The sequence below is a fragment of the Ictidomys tridecemlineatus genome, chromosome X, assembly GCF_052094955.1.
Source record: "Ictidomys tridecemlineatus isolate mIctTri1 chromosome X, mIctTri1.hap1, whole genome shotgun sequence".
Classification (NCBI taxonomy): domain Eukaryota; kingdom Metazoa; phylum Chordata; class Mammalia; order Rodentia; family Sciuridae; genus Ictidomys; species Ictidomys tridecemlineatus.
Window position 1 is genome coordinate 94,176,632 of NC_135493.1, and position 15,373 is coordinate 94,192,004.

Here is a 15,373-nt window from a genome sequence, read left to right on the forward strand (position 1 = left end):
ATTCCAGGTGTGTGTCACCAAACCCGGTTTGCTATCACCTTTTCTGACCCACCCTCTGAAGTCATGCAGTTTCACTTGTGGTATGTTCAGTTGTGACTGTGGTCACCAGCCTTCTCAGATTCCAGGGGAAGGAACATAGACCCTACCTCTTGGGAGGAGCATCAGAAAACTTATGGACATTGTGCAGAAAAAAAGCCGTGCCCAGCATTCTTGGGAATTCAGCTTAATTAGCAGTGAACTCTAAATACAATAGTCTGTGTTATCACAGGCACTTACACCCTCAAGAAGCCTCGTAAATTATATGGGGGGCAGGCAGAATCAGAGAGCTAAAATTGGGCCAGGATAAAAGAAATAGAGGGATAAGGCAAATATGGATTTTATGAAAAATAGAAAATCTCAAAGAACAGAGCTCTCTCGCTCCCCCCCCCTTGTTAAGTATAGGGAAGGCTGAGGAGGAATTGAATGGTGGGATCACATGGGTTTTCCACTGTTCAGCACTGAAAGGAAAACGAAACGGGTAATAGACAAGACTGGCCATGGCAAGCTCTCTGTCATCTTCTTTTTCACCTGGCATTTTGGGGGCAATGTGCAATTACCCTCTGTTATTCAGGTGACAGTTTTCACTGTGGACTTACAAATCACCTTTCCCCCACAATGTATACATATTTGGGGGGAGGTGTACTGGGGATTGGGCCCAGTGGCTCTCAACTCCCGAGCCACATCCCAGCCTTTTTATGTTTTATTTTGAGACAGGGTCTTTCTGAGTTGCTGAGGCTGGCCTCGCGAACTTGCAATCCTCCTGCCTCAGCCTCCCTAGTTGCTGGTATTATAGGCATGCGCCTCCATGGTCAACTGCACATATCTTTTCATGATGCAAAAATAGGAATATAGTCAACGCATTTTCTAAAGTAAGTGTGAAGAAAAGGAAGAAATTACTTTAATACTTAATATCTGCACACACCACCCCCCCCCCGTGTGGTTTTAAATGTCCAGCGTGGATAGTGTTGTGACTGAGAGGGCTGGGTACATCTCTAGGGCTCCAGGTTCCCATTATCTTTGTCTCTAACCCCTGAATGGAGAGTTTGACTTCTAATTTCATGCTATGGGCTTCACAGGCAACATAATTGTATTTGCCTCTGCCTTTGATCTGCTATTTGATCTGCTATTTCATTGTGGCTCCTACTAGGAGACAGAGATAGAAACGTGGAAAAATATGATTTTGTTTGGCTTTGGTATTGGTGGTCATATTTTCTCTGGCTCCCTTAACATGACACACCTTCCCTAAATCTGAAATTGAATCATCTTCCTGTTTTTGAACATCCAAAAAGCCTGTGGCCCCTTTGGGCCAGCTTTCCTCTTCCCTCACCACAAAGATTTCCTTCGCAGCATGAAGGCTCCTGTTTTAGATATCAATGCAAATCGAAGCTTCTGAGTTCCTGGAGAACTCCTGGGTGAACTCTGACCTACCTGCCCCTTTAGTGCCCTCACTGAGACTTCCCAGGATGTCCCTGGTTCACCCCAGCCTCCTTTCAGGTGACTTGGGTATGCCAGGCCAATTCTTTTGCTGGAAAGCAAAGAAACCCAGATTCCGCAGGAACCTTGTGGTTCTGAACTAAGCAATGCTCAGAGGAGAGCCCCTGAAAGAAGCTGGCTTCTCAGACAGGGTCACCACATCAGGTGGTGCAGTTTGAGTACCCTGCACAAAGGTCCCGGAGCCAGACCGACAGGGCTGGAATTCAGGCCCAGAGGCATCTTTCCCTAATGCTCACTCACCAAGTAGGCTAGTGGCAGCTCTGTTCTTAGGGCAAAGGAGAAATGGATTCTGCCTCTGATCAAGAAGAAAAGAGAAGGTGACGGGGCAGGACAGAGGTCAAAAGGGCATCTTGGGAGCACAGTGGACCAGCCTGAGGCTATAGACCAAGCCAGTGTTGACCCAGCATGTTGGAGCAGCAGGCCCATATACTTATTCTTCATTTTGTCACCTCCCATCTGCAGGATCTGGTGTTCTTAAGTTACTGGGTCTCTCCTAGGCTTTATTTAGAGTGGAATTAAGAAAAAAAAAAAGGACAGGGGTTGCACCCTACTTTTGTGTCTTATTTAGCCAGAAAAGTGGGATTGGGACAGGGTGGGGGAGGGGTGTGGTTTCTTTGGTTTGGAATGTGAAGCCTTTAAGGTTGGACAGAGGTGCAGATCAGGGGTAGAGTGCTTGCCTAGAATGCCCAAGGTCCTGGGTTCCATCCCTATCATGGAAAAAAAAAAAAAGGTGTGGTCTTGAGCTGGGCCAGGTGTCGCACACCTGTGATCCCAGTGACTTGAGAAGCTGAGGCAGGAGGATCTCGAGTTCATAGGCCAGCCTCAGCAACTTAGTAAGACCCTGTCTCAAAATAAAACAAAAAGGGGCTGGGGATGTTGCTCAGTGGTAAAGAACCCCTAGGTTGCATCTCCAGACCAAAAGGGGGGGGGCTTTAAGTAATGTATGTCAACGGTCATTCATTGATCTCTTAGAATGATAGAGGAGGATTTTAAGTCTCTGGTTGTACTTCTCCCCATCTTCTAGTTCTAGATCACAATATCTTATTAAATTCATATCCAGCGTTTATTTTGTAATCACATATATATCGTTCATTGCTGAGGCAAATGAGCTTCACTGATTGCATTTCCTTTCTTGTGAGATTTTTTTCCCCCTGGAGTTAGTAATTGCCTCATTTTTTTTTATTTGCCTAATTTTCTTAGTTATCTTTTCTAAAACATTTTGTGAAATGTGTTGGGAGTTTCGGTGATTTCGAATGGAGTACCCGGTTCTGGTGGGGAACTGCATTTTTAACCATCAAGCTAAAGTCAGGAGCTGAGAAAGGAACCCAGAGTTTGATTCGTGGTATTTTGCTCAGTTTAAACCAACTTTCGCCAGTATTCCTAAACATCAGCCGTTCAGAAGCAATGATCCCTCTTCCCTGGAACTTTGGAACTATCTAATATTAGTAAATTTTTATCCTCCACTCCCGGAACTGATTCTACATACTTAAAAATAGTGATTTTAAAAATAATTAACCCTTCCCCAAGGTATTTACTTCAGGAGTCGTCTGTTATTTGTGTTCATTTGATTTTGCCTTTTATTTGTATTTAGCCACTTTCAAGTCTGCCTTTCTCCGTAAATCGATTGAGGACCAGAGGTGCCCTTAAAAAAAAAAAATCACTTTTGCACTTTTGGATGAATGGTCCCCCCCCCCTCGGAGCGAGGTCCCTTGTCCTTCGCAAGCTCTCCACAAATGCATGTGAAATTTAAAAAGCTGGACAAATAAAGTTACAGGCGGCTCCAATCAAGGGCCCTTAACCCTGGTAACTTTCAGATCCTCTCTTGGCCGGAGGGAGCGCCCCGGAAAGCCCTGGGATGGTGGGGACGGTGCTGCAGGCCTCTCCCCGCCCCCGCGGCTGCCTCTGCAGGTTGCTGGGGGACTGCGGCTCAAGTTCCGGGGTGCACGGAGCGGGCGCTGTGCGCCGGGCGTGGCGACCTGCCGGCCACTGCAGGAGTCCGAGAACTAGGGGTCGAGTCTCGGGGACCTAAACCCGCTCGGGCGACCCGGGGAGGGCTGACTGCAGGCCGCGCTTTCACCTGGGTGACCGTCCCTCTGTCCTCAGCCAGCGGTCAGCGTGGCCCATGGCGGGGAGGGGGCTCCGGAGGGAGCGGACGAGGTGGCCCACGCGTCCCCCGCCAGCCTGGGGACGTCCGCGCGGCCGCCGGGACCCGGCCTGCGGCTCCACGGTCCCACCGCCGGGGGCAGCGCCGCCCGCGCCACCCGGTCAAGATGGCGGCCGGCGCGCAGCCGCGCGGGCCGCCCGCGCCCGGGGGAGAGGCGGTGGCCGTCCCCAGCGAGCCGATGCGCGCGCTGTGTCCTCAGGCTGGAAGCCGCTCCTCCTTGCCCGCAGCTAGCGCAAGGGCCCGGCCCAGCCGCTTCCCCAGACACGTCCCCTGCCCAGCGCCCTACTTGGACGGGTCTTAAAGGGATATTTTATCACCAACACTCCTGTTACCAGGAAGTAGGGACCGGCCCTGGCTGGGATGAGGACTGCGAGGATGGCTTCCGGGCTAGACATGGTGGCCAGAGAACTGGGCACAAGCCTCACACCCAAGCCATTTCCGCCAGCTAGGGACACCTTTGGTGCAGAACTCCACAGTACCAGTGATCACAGGGAGGGCTTCTGTCCTATAGACACAGGGCCCAGGGCTCTTGAAATCAGGAATGTCTTTGGAAAATCTGGTACATCTGGTTGTGAAATCTACATTATCTAGTAAAGGCTACAGAATGTGAATGTTCCCTCATATTTGACATCTGTATGTTGGGATGCCTTCCTCCTAGGACACTCAGAAACCCCAGGTCCGATTTACTAGCAATGGCATTGATAATGCAGCGCATTCTGAGTGATCTGTAGCTGGGCTCTGGCTGGGAGGTCAGGACCTCCCCACCCCTACCCCACGGAAGAGCTAGTGCAGGTAGAATCACAATGCTAGGAAAAGAGAAGTACCCAGAAAAGCTTCCCCATTATCCACTGTAAACCGTGGGCTGACACTTCCCACGGGTTCAAGATTCCACCTAAAGTTTGCATGTTGCATATCAGCTCGGTGTGAGGCTGAATGTGAACTTTTTGGTTTTGTCTCGGTGAAATGAAGTTATTCTGCATAATATTTGCTCCGGCTTGGGCTTGTTATTCTTATGGAAAACACTTCCTCCACCCACATCAACCACTATTTCCTTCAGCAACCCCTCTTTTAATTACCTCTCTCTTGCCCCAGTTTAAGTAGCCCCTGGCACTTTGTTCAAGCACAGCAATAAACCGACGGCTGAGTCTAATCCACTGTGGTCCTGACCTTTCCCGCCGTGGGCCTGGAGCCTGCAGGGCCCTACTGGTCCCCTAGCTGATTAGGGCCAACATGCTGCCAGGTGTGTTTCTTGTGTGTTTTCTTTTCCTCTGTACACTTGGTACTTTTCAGAGTGGCTCACCAAAAAATTAATCGTATCCAAGAACCAGTTCAAAACAGCTCGTTGGAGCCAGGCCTCCATGAACTAGGGTCATCCCACCAATGTGCCAACTCGATTTCTAAGCTGTCGCCAGTGCCAACGGGTTACCGCTGACCTTGCGCGCACCGAATTCCTCTCCTAGCGACAGCCCGGGTGGCCTGGGCTTCTCAGCTGCACCCACCTTCACTCTAGTCCAGACCCGATGCCCCTCCCGGGAGGCGTAGTAACCTTAAACGGCACGACAGGCGGCCGGCCGAGCTGGTTCAGTGACGACTCCCTGGAGACAGCCGCCTGGAGCAGCAGGCCCCATCTGCAGCGCAGCTGAACGAGTTAAGCTGCCCCAGGCTTGAGCCGCCTGGGGTGGGGCCTAGACCGGAGAGAACAGGCAGGACCCCCAAGTTGCAGGACAAAAGGGTGAACCTGACTTTCACCCTCCGGAAGTGCTGCGTGAAAGGCGGAGAAACCCACCTGTCAGGGGATGGGGGCAGTCTTGGAGCAGGACCCACAGTGAAGCTGCCCTACAGGGTCTTGGAGCGGCGGGGATGGGTGGGGACGAGCTGGGGCCTCCCGGGCAGTAACGGTGCATCTTCGCCGAACAACCAGCGAGGAGCTGCAGAAACCGACCCTCGGACTTTAGTAGTCGAGAGGGGCTCATGATACAGGAAGGCACCAGAGGGACAGATCTCCGTGAAGCCCCAGATGCGCTAAGGTTACTCACCACTTCCCGGATAACCTCCCTCCGATGTGCCGCCCACCGTCCCGGCCCACGGCATCCACCGGCCCGGCCCACCCGGCCCAGGGCAGCCCAGGCCGACCCTGCCTCGGCATCACAAAGGCCACGTGCGGCCGGGGCCGAGAAGGAGCGGCCACGACTCTCAGATCTTTAATTACGCTTGGAGACCCTACCCTTCCCCCCACCCTATCGCCGGCTTCCAGCCCTTTAATCAATTTCACGATATTAAATATTAATTTCCCGCCAGCCACGCTTTCTCGGAGGAGGGGGAGGGGACGGTCAGGACAGCTCTAAGGATGGCTTTGCGGGGTGGGACCAAGGTAACAGGGCGCGAAGGACGCGCGGGCTCCTAAGTGACCTGCACCTGGAACTCAGAGCCACCGGGTTTGTGCTCTGCAAGCTGAGGAACTTGAGTAGTTCTGAACGTCAGGGTGCAGGCCTCCAGGAGGGGCAGCGAGGTGCGCGGAGTCTCAGAGCTGGGCGGCCGCCTCCTACTCTGTGCACACCCCCCTCCAACCGCGAGTCAGCCTCACGCGGGCCCGCGGCGCGCTGCGATGATGGATCGCGCCTGGCGGGGGTGATTTGGTGTTGATCGCACATTATCACTGGCAGGTTGGACTGGTTGCTGATGGACGACTTCTAGCGGCGGCGGCAGCAGCGTCTTCAGACACCGCGCGGGGACTCGCTCGCTGTGCAAGGGTCTCCCCACTACACACACAGACACACACCACCCTCTTCCCCACTTCCCGGCGTCTGGAGGCTCTGGTAGTCCGAGTTTTGTCTCCCGGAGCTCAAGGCTGCCCGCCTCCGTCCGGGTCCTGGTGTGGGCCGCAGGCGGGGCCAGGAGGGGAACCAGGACGCCTCTCCCACTTCCTCCCGTTCCTCCTTCCCTTGCTGCCTACTTCCCCCCGCCCCCTTTTGCTTGCTTCCCCATCAAAACCTGAAGGGCCTAGGTCACTCCGCCGGTGATTTCCCAGCCGTGCGGCAAAGGCCGCGGGGGTGCAGCCTCCACCCCCACCCCGCGGCCGGACCCTCTCCCCTGGCTCGCAAGCAGCCGCGAAGCTGCGGTGCGCCCCTCCTCGCTTCTTTTTCTAAAGTGCCTGCAGATACAAAAGCGGTTTCGTAATGCCTTCCGTCTGCGAGAGCCGGAGGACCTTGGCTGACCTTTCGGAAACTGATTGCAACTGCCTGTTAACAGCCCGTACTGACCGCACTGAGCGGAGCGGAGGACAATCATTTAAGTGACAGACGGCGAGGTGGCCCCGGCTCAGTAGAGCGGCCTGGTTAAGCCCGCCCCTCCCCCCGGACCCCCGCCCCGGAGCTACTCCCCCAGCCCCGGGTGCACTGCGGGCCGAGGCGGGCGCTCAGGCGAGCGGGGAGGACGGGCCGCGCGCGCGCTCCTGTGTGTGAGTGAGTGTGTGTGTGCGTGTCCGCGATTACCGGCCGGCGAGTTAACCCTTTGCCGAGCGGCCGGCCCCTTTGAGGCCGGTCGCTACCGGCTTAATCTGCCATCTGCAAAAGAGGAATAAAAGGACCGCCTCCGCCGACTTTCCCTAATGGGTAAACTGTACCCTCTCTTAGCGTGACCCGGGCTGCGTCCCTGCTGCTGCCAGGGAAAGATCCCCACCCTCGGCTTCTCTACCTTGGCCCTGTGTCCTCTCTCTGAGCACCCCTCCTTTCCCCGCACAGACTCAAGGAACAGCTCGGGGACAGCGCAAGGGGTCTAAAGGCTCGGAGAGACTCGCGGTTCAGTGGACGTGGGTGTTCTTGGTGTTTTCTGTTTGGGAAACTGGAGAAAGGTGGGGGGGCTCACAGCGGGTAGGCGAGGTGGGGGAGGGGAGGCTGGTGACAGGGCACCTCGGGCTGCGCTCGCTCCCTCTCTGGGGAGAGATCGCCAGCTGCTCTCCAACAGGCAGCGCCCTGAAATCTATTTAAAGAGAGGGAAAGGGGAGGAGAACAAAGGGGGAGGAGGGGGGCGGCGAGCGGAGCCTGGGCGAGAGCGAGCGAGCAGGGAGGATCCGCCGCTCCGCGGGCACATCAAGCGCTCACATCTGTACACTCCGCGATCGATGGGGAGAATGGATAATATTTGTCAGCTGCAGACCTTTCTCTTCCCGGTTCCCGGAGAGGGGAGGGGGCGAGAGAGGGGGAGGGGCGGGCAGGCCAAGCGAGAGAGGCCGCCTCAAGGACAGCGCGCTTCCCGCTGCAGCCACACGGAAACCCAGAGCCATGAAAGCCGAGGGATTTTTCTCTTATTATCATTATTAATTATTTTTTATTATTCCACAGCAGCCAGCGAACGCTCAGCGGCGCCCCTCCCCCGCTCGCCCGCCGCCTCCCTTTGTTGATTCTCAGCTGCGAGCACGGCGGGCCCGAGCCGCCGCCGCCGTGGAGCACGATCTGCTCTTGCGCCCTCGGTCGCAGCTGCGGCCCAGGAAGCCGGGGCTGCGTCCCCGCCCCCCGCCCCCCACGGCGCGGCAGCCCCCGCACCTCCTCCTCGCCGTCCGCCACGAGGCCAGCCCAGCCCCTCCACTGTCTTGATGCGGCTCTGCGTCCCCAACGCCGAGCAGAGGCGCTGGCTGCTGCGACCCGGAGCCTCGGACCGCGCGGGGGCCTTCGCCACCCCCTTCCCCCGCGGCTGCACTCTGATGCCGCCATCCTCACACATGGTCTTCATTTCGCACACTAACGGCGTGCTTCCTCTCGGCTCCTCTCCTCGGGGCATTTCGGAGCGAGGAGGGAGGTTTAGAGGAAGTTAGAAACCCTGCGAGCCCAGGGGAAAGGGGGAAAACCCTCGCTTGCAGACTGAGCTTCCGAGGCAGAGGGGAGCGCCCCACGGGGGAATAGGGCAGAGCCTACGTGCCATCCCCTTCCTTGGATGGGGGGAGGGCTAAGTGGGGGTGGCAGTCTGGGAAGCAATCGCAAATTTGCTTTCGCTGGTCCCCTTGCCTGAACATACAAGCCAGGGTAGCACTGAACCTGGCAGCCTCGGCTCGGCAGAGCCAGGATGGGAGCTGATCGGACAGGCGATCGTCAAATGAGATCAAAGACATCTTAGACTGTCCCCCACCCCACCCTTCACGCTGGCGAGCTCTCTGCCCCCATCCCAGGTTGAAAACCCAGAGTCGACGCCCTATAGACCCCGGGTCCCGGCCCACTTCGGGGAGGGGGCAGTGTGTGCAGAACGCTCTAGTTGGGGTTTACTTGCGGCCTCGCGTCCCCCTCCCCCACGCTGTCGTCCTGCGATTCCGGGCCAGCCTGCGGCGGCGTCCCCGACTGCTCCGCGGTCCTGGGCAGGGCAGGAAGCTGGCACAGCCGCTGGCTGGGCAGGCGCCACTTGGCCGGGCCGGCTGCTCACTGGAACTCGCGCAGCACCTTCGCGCCGAGTCAGGTTCTCTAGTCTTCGGCCGGGTCACCCTGAGCCCCCCACCTCCAACACACACACTTTGTCGTGGGCCTCTCTCAGAGATCGCCCGGTCTCCTTCCTCCCTCTCGGCTTTTCCCTTCCTCGGTCTGTCTCGGGAGCTCCCTAATGCAGTCAACCGCCCTTCCCCAGATTCAAAAAGAAGTTTTGTGTTTCCCAGGGGGCAGCAGCCTAATGCTTCCCTTGTTTTCCGGAACAAAGCAGACATTCAGTGGGGAGGGAGCAAGTGCCTACTCTCTCCTCCCCACAGCACCCTGCACCCCTGCAGGTTCAGAACATTCGCTTTGGGGTCCAGGTGGCCGGGTTGGGGGGGGGGTTCTCTTTCCCCAGGCTTGGCCACAAAAGCCTCTCCCCGGAGCCAGAGAGGAGACTGGATGTTTGGGTGAGGTTCCCAGCCCAGGCTGGGAGGGCGCGCACACGGCTGTTTACAGTGCCTGTGCAGCTGGAAGCTCACTCGCCGCCGCTTGACAGCGTGGGGCACCCGCAGGCTGCCAGCTCAGAGGAGGTGCGCTGCGGCGAGCCCTCCGGCACTCGGCCCGAGGCCTCCGTAGCGCGCCGGGTCCAGGGCGCACTGGGAAGCTCGAGGTCTCCAATCTCGTGTTCCTCCCGCAGCCCACAGACCCCTTGCCTCCCTCAGTAGCCTGAATCGGGTAGTACATCGAACGAACTAGGGGGAGGGGGAGTTCACCAGGGACGCTCCGGGCAGTCAAAGCGCCTGGGTTCTGAATGTACCGCCTGTCCCCTCCTAGGGGAGTTCTCTGGCGGGAGTGAGCGCAGGACTTCACTCTTGAGACTCAGAGGTGCTACTCCCTCTAGATTACGATTCGCAGCCACCCCCCTTCCCTGCCCCCCGGCCCCGCGAACTTCTCCCCATCACACCCCAGGGGGACGGCTTCGAAAGCTGTGCTCACGCGCGCCGGGCCTTCCCGTTGGCGCAGCGCAGCCTTAGATCCCGCTCCAGCTCTTCCCCTCTCCCCGGCCTGTGGCCGGCCCCCGGCGCCTCCAGCGCGGCCTGAAACTTGATCCCGTGTCGGAAGGACAGTGTGTAAACACCAGGCGCGCTCCGAGAACCCGCGGGAGGGGCCGGGAGAAGGCCGCCCGGGCAGCTCCGAGGCCCCGCGCCCCCGCCCGCCTGCTCGCCCCGGGCACGATCGGCAGGGCCGCCGCCTCGCTCTCTGCCTTCCCAGTTGGCTCAGCTAATTGGAGCCGCCGCCACCGCGGCGGCCTCTTGTTGAATTTTCTAGATCGCAACCGTTCAGTCGCGGCTGCCTGCGGCTCCCCTACCCCCCTACAGCTGTTATCTCGGCCGGCAACTTGTTGGTGGTGGGGACAGTCCCTCCGCTGACCCTGGCCTCAGGCACCACGTTCACCCCAGCAATTACCCGGGGAGGGTGTTTCCGCGGGGCGTGAGAGGGGAGGTAGAGTCTTCGCGGAGCTGGGAGGCTTCGCACCAGGATCCCAGGATCCTTGTTCCTGGTTCTATTCAAGGGGATCTTGCAGGCAGCAGGCCCATGTCTTCTCTGTCTTGCGCCAGGAGGTAGTGACAGTCCGGAGGGGATCCGAGAACTACTCCGCTAGCAACTTCAGTTCGTTCCAGGAAAACATGGAGTGGTGGGATGGCAGGAGGCAGGAAGACACCTTCTTTCCTCCTGCCCTGTCCCGCATCCTTGTTCACACTTAGACATTTGGGGCTTGCTATGTGGGTCCGTCCAGCAGTAGAGCCCTCTTATACCTTGGGTCTATCCCACCCAAACACCGGGAGGTTGTTTCCCTTCTTGGTTGAAGTGCCAGGTGTTTGTTGGGAGATGTGTCAACCTCAGAAGATTCTGGAGGTGCAACCCCCTCCAGAGCCCGGGATGGTTCCCCTCACCCCAGCCTCCTCCCTGGGCTAGCCATCCCCTACCTTCCTTAGCCATTCTTTGCAGTTGAGGCAAACTGTCCTTCTGCATAGGTCTGTAAGAGGCCAGGCTGGACCTCCAGTCTGAATGAGAAGTGAAGCGATTTGACAGACTTAAGAGGGTGCTGGAGTTGCTTCCATTCAGTTGCCCTCTATCCAGCCTTTCCTTACACCTTTCCCTCTGTGTAGAATTTTTTCCTAGTGGGTTCCACAGGCCCAGAGCCCATGTTGTAAAAGCAGCTGCACCCCCAGTCCGGAAGCGCATAAATACACACAGGCAAACTCCCAGGGGGCTGGGTGTACGTGAACCACCAGCAGGGATCTGCAGCAGCAGAAGAGCCGCTGCTTTTCCTGAGCCTGTTCTGAGAAGGGTGCCTGTTCCCTCCCTCCCTTTGATGGTTCTCTGACAACTGTTAGGGAACAAAGAGCTGAGGCCACAGGCTCATTAACTGTCGCTTTCCAACACCTATCTTCTTCACTTCTTTTACCCAAATGACTACCAGGAGGCTTTCCTGAGGTGTCCTTCCAATCTATTTATAACCAGAGCAAGCTTTCCCACTCGATCCGTATTGATTTAAGCTATGATGAAAAAGGAAATCTATAAAATTAATATAACTTGGTATCCAGGATGGCACTTCAGTGGGTCAAGTGCACCTAGTTTTTTTTCTTTCTTTTTTTTTTTTTTTTGTGTTGGCATCTGAAGGCCTCCCTCCAGTCCCTTCCAATCAGATAACCTAAGTGTGTCTCCTGTTGTCAGTTTTCTCTTTCTGTAGCAGAAAAGACTCCTCTGAAAGATGTTCCTCTTCCTTCACCCCACCCTCTCAGTCTGCAAGAGTCTTGTTCTGTTTAGGGTAAAGTATTTTTCTGTGTTTGGATAATGAAGAGAGTAATTTGTGTTCCTCTTCAGGCCTGAAAAAAGATAATTATGCATCCCGGGAGCTTGCTCATCTCCTGGCTGTTTAACAGACAATCTGGATTCTGGCTCTGGAGCATGTCCCAGCCTCCTTCTGGACCCCTTCCTTTTGTCATCTCCCCCCCCCCCAGGCATTACTAGGTCCGAAGGTTTCTATCCTGGAGGTTGATGCTGCCTCAGAAGACCCAGCGACTCAGATATTCACATTTCTTTTACCTTGCAAAGACTATCCTGAGCCATTGGAATTCCTGCTGTCTCCCCGAAAGCTTATGCCAAGGGCTCCCCAGGAGGCTGTGGTGATGGATGTCTTGAGGCTCCGGGAAGGAGCCATCATGGTGGGAAGAGTTCAGTGCTTGCAAGCCAGACTCAGACCTGAACCAAACCAAAGTGGGAACAGCAACAAAAGAATGAACTGCACGCGCCTGGCTGGTAGCCTGCTAGGAAACAAATTCTACATCCCTCTCCACCCCCATCCTGCAACTAGTGAAGCCCAAGGGCATACTATTCCTTTGACTTCCCTTTACACTCAGGACTGGTGCTGTTCTGCATATCAGGAAGCTGAGATGCATCCACTACTCCTCACTTCCCCTGGCGCTGGGCTCAGCTTGGCTGAACTTGCCGTTCCTGTCTTTTTAGAGGAGCTGGTTGTGTTCCCGAAGCAGGAGCGCACTGTGCCGCCTTCCCAGGGGTCCCCAGCTATTGATTTTTAATATCCGTATTCAATATTGTGTATTAAATATTGAATCCATGCACGAGAGGATGTGATGCAAATCACCAGCCGTGCCTGAGACTTTAATAGTTGTTTTATTGCCCGGAAACCACAGTTGGACGCAAGGCATCCTGCAGCCCAGGCTGGGGGGCGGGGATGACAGTCTGAGAGGAGGGCTGAGTAGAGCTGGGCCTCCCAAGGAGCACACAGGACCTCTGGAATAGCCGCTGCTTAAGGCACAGGCAGGCACTCACAGCCCCCCACCCTGGGCAGGTGCAGGGGGGCCAGCCCCAGGCTGCTGTGGACAGAGCAGGGACTGCCGTGTGAGCCCTGGGCAGAGGAAGAGGTGTGGGGCTGTGTCCTTCCTTCCTGGACTTCCTAACTGGATTGTCCATTCCTGTTCTGCAGTCCCCCTTCCCCTCCACGCAGATACTCACCCAGACATGCACACACACCACTACTGAACAGGAAAGTGAACTTCGAGCAGGAAGCCCCAGGCCTCTGGCCTCCTTTACCAGCTTAGCTGTGTGGCCTTAGTACAGACCTCTCTTAACCTTTCTGGGCCTGTTTCCCTCCTGTGCCTTGGGGGTAATGCTATCTGCTCTACCTCCCCCACAGCTTGGCAGTGAGGCTGGTGCACATGAGATAATATTGAGGGAAAAGGCTTTTGTCAACTGTCGGCCCCACATAGGCAGGCGGAGGGATTAGTGCTGGATTTCCCTTTATGCTCCCCTCTCCTGCAGGCTGGCTCTAGACTGTCTTCTTTCTTAGAAAGGAGCCCATTCCCCATTGAGGGCCATGTCCTTCACTCCCTTGGTCACCTCATCTGGGTCTGCCAGGCTCTGCCCTGCCAGACACTCTGCACTGGGGCTAGGCAGTCGGGTTTAGAGGACTTTCAGCAGGAAGACAGGAAGGGTGAGAACAACTGTCTGTGTGCGCGCTCATGCGCGCGCACGTCTGAGTGCAGCGAGTCTGTGCAAAGCCAACAGCAGCAGGAAAATGCTTGGCTTCATTGGGGGGCAGTGAGGCACACTCTGAAGCCGCTGTCCCAGGGCTGCAGAGTGGGCAGTGGGGTGGAGGAGGGAGCAAGGAGGTGGGCATCCATGGCCCAGTATGCAGGCGGTGGGGGGAGTCACCCAGAACCTGAGTCTGGGGGCTTTTCCTGCATTATTACCCTTCTGGTTCTTGGCAGAAGTCAGCTTGATTCCTCAAGGCTACAAGGTCTGGGAGGAGGTAGAGGCCCTAAGGGTATTGCCATCCGGAAGCTCAAGTGGAAATTCGGTGGAGGGTGTCGGCCTTCTAGAGTCGTCCAGTCAGATAAGCACTCGCCTGAGGCCTCCGGAGTGAGACACTAGCTCTCTGATGGCGGTGTCCGTTCCCAGAGAAAAGTGCCCAGCTTCTTTAACCTTTGTCCGGGGCTCAGGGAAGGGCAGGGACCAGAGGGGTCTGCCCCGGGGACCGCCATCTGCTGGGAAGGCCCGAGTAGACACGCCTGGCCCGCTCAGACCCGCCTGAGGCCAGCTTTGGCAGCAGGCCGCCTGGAGAGTCCCTGTCCTTGTCCCAAGGCGTGCGATGGGGGTATGCCAGGCAGTTGGGACTTGGGCAGCACGCTGCTGCCTGCGTTTCCGGGTCTGCGGCTGAGCCTCCCCGGCTCTCTCCTCCCGTTTTGTCTCGCTGCCAGCTTCTCGCCTGTCCTCGCCAGTCTCCTGGGTCGGCAGGTCGCACTCTCTGCCACCCTGAGTGTGCCTTTGCGCACGTGTGGCTTTCTTCCCGCAACCTGGGCTCAGCTCAGTCTCTTCCCCACGGGCTACTTGATGTGGCCTTAGGGTCACTGCGGGTGTTCACTTCTGCGCTCCCCATCCCCCAGCTGATACTTGTGGGACTCGGGGACCCCCCAAGGTTCTGGCTTAAGTCCTGCAAAGCAAACCCCATAGGGCTTGGGGACCCATCTCACTGCGTTCCCCGTTGGCTCTCAGCCCTAGGCCGAAACTGGAGGGGGGACTTTATGAAACCCGTGCAGGTTGAGGGGGCACACTTCCTTCTGCTGACCTCGCGGTCTGTGGCGCTCTCCCAACCCTCGAGATTGCCAGGCGCCCAAGGAGAATTTGGGCACACGGTTCTGCCGCCGACCCGAAAGTTGGCGGGACCTGTGGTCTGGGCGGGGGTGCTCAGAGTGCGTGTGCATGTGCCAGACCCAGGGAGTCGGTGGACCAGCCGCCACAGGGAGGGGGCGCTGGCCTCGGGTCTCGGGCTGAGGGCTAGCGGGGACCTGCAGGTGAGGACACCCTTCCCAGCCGGCCCCCTTCCCGGGGCCCGCACGCCGTTGGCCTGTGCGGCGGAAACACGGTCCAACTCCTTGAAAGTAAACTTGCCGCGAGGGGCGAGGGGAGCGAGAGAGGGAGCAGCCGGCGGGGGTGTCTGCGTCGGGGAGGCCGGGGAGGCTAGTGTCAAGTTTCAGCCCCTAATGACACCCGATGGCGAGGTGCCAAGGCCCTGGGAACGGCGGCGGGGGGGGGGAGGGGCGGCGGGGGACCCGGGTGAGAGGAACCACGCCGCGGGGCCCAACTTGCGAACCCCGAGGCGCTGGGCGCCCGCGAGGCCGAGGGAGGCGGCGGGGGCGGGGGCGCGGGCGCGGGCGGGGAGGGGGCGCTCCGGGAGGCGCCTGAGCGGAGCGGAGCGCAG

At 57.4% G+C, this 15,373-nt stretch overlaps 1 protein-coding gene across 1 annotated transcript in view; it reads left to right on the forward strand.

Moving 5' to 3' along the window:
* The window catches only part of Bcor (BCL6 corepressor), a 123,036-nt gene that overhangs the window by 14,168 nt on the left and 93,495 nt on the right, over window positions 1–15,373 (forward strand). The gene's annotated exons all lie outside the window — the stretch shown is intronic.